Raw genomic sequence first — 1,156 nt, forward strand, 5'->3', positions numbered from 1 at the left:
TCAAGCTCTAACCATGTTGTCACCAAAAGCAGGATTTCTTTCTTTCTTACTATTTCATTGTTTATGTATACATACTATATTTCTTTATCCATTCATCTGTTGACACACACTTAGGTAATTTCCACATCTTGGCTATTATAAACCATGCTACAATAAACATGGGAGTGCAGATATCTCTTCAAGATAGTGTTTTTATTTCCTTGGGATATCTACCCAGAAGTGGGAGTGCTGGATCTACTGGTAGTTCTATTTTAATTTTTTGAGGAACCTACCATAGTGACTATTTATTTGCATCCCACCAACAATACACAACCATTTCCTTTTCTCCATAGCCTTGCCAACACTTGCTGTCTCCTGTTTTTTTTATTTTAGTCATTCTAACAGGTATGAGGTGAGATCTCATTCTGGTTTTTATTTGCATTTCCGTGACGATCAGTGATGTCCAGCATCTCTTCATATATCTGTTGGCCACCGTATGTCTTCTTTGGAGAAATTGTCTTTTCAAGTCCTTTGCCCATTTTTAAAAATAAATCTGCACCTTTACTTACTTACTTTTCAGTAGGTTTAAATCCTTGAGGGGTACAGTATCACAAGGTTTCTGTGGCCAATGGCTTCAGCAGGAACTTGGAACAAACCATGCCACTCTTTCTATGAGCATGAGCTACTTTTCCCCAGATTACTCTTGTTTGGTTCAGCTTGCCACCAGGAGTAACCATGTTGTTCTTTGCTTTGTATGCATAAGCATATCTCTTGCCTCAATGGAATTCAGTTTCATCTCAAGCATAATTACCTTCAATTTTAAGAAGAACGGTGTGCTCCTCTGGTTTTGGAGACCCCACATATGGCCAGCAAAAAAGGCCTTGGACCACAGCCTTCCAGAAATATTTATCATTTTAGGAGTCCTATTCCCAGCATGCCTCCAGAGGCTCTAAGATGGCAGAAAGAGCCCTTTGCCCATTTTTAAGTTATATTGTTGTTTATTTTCCTATGGAGTCATAGGAGTTCCTTATGTATTTTGCATATTAAATCCTTCTCTAATACACAGTTTGTAAATATTTTCTCCCATTTTGTAGATTTCCTTTTATTTTGCTGATTGTTTTTTCATGCAGAGGCTTTTTTACTTGATATAGTCACACTTGTTTACTTTTGCTTTTAT

At 37.2% G+C, this 1,156-nt stretch overlaps 1 pseudogene; it reads right to left on the minus strand.

The window, feature by feature from the left end:
- Positions 1-564: 564 nt before the first annotated feature.
- Positions 565-892, minus strand: LOC112932297 (large ribosomal subunit protein eL33 pseudogene; annotated as a pseudogene).
- Positions 893-1,156: the final 264 nt, after the last annotated feature.

The sequence above is a fragment of the Vulpes vulpes genome, chromosome 11, assembly GCF_048418805.1.
Source record: "Vulpes vulpes isolate BD-2025 chromosome 11, VulVul3, whole genome shotgun sequence".
NCBI classification, from domain to species: domain Eukaryota; kingdom Metazoa; phylum Chordata; class Mammalia; order Carnivora; family Canidae; genus Vulpes; species Vulpes vulpes.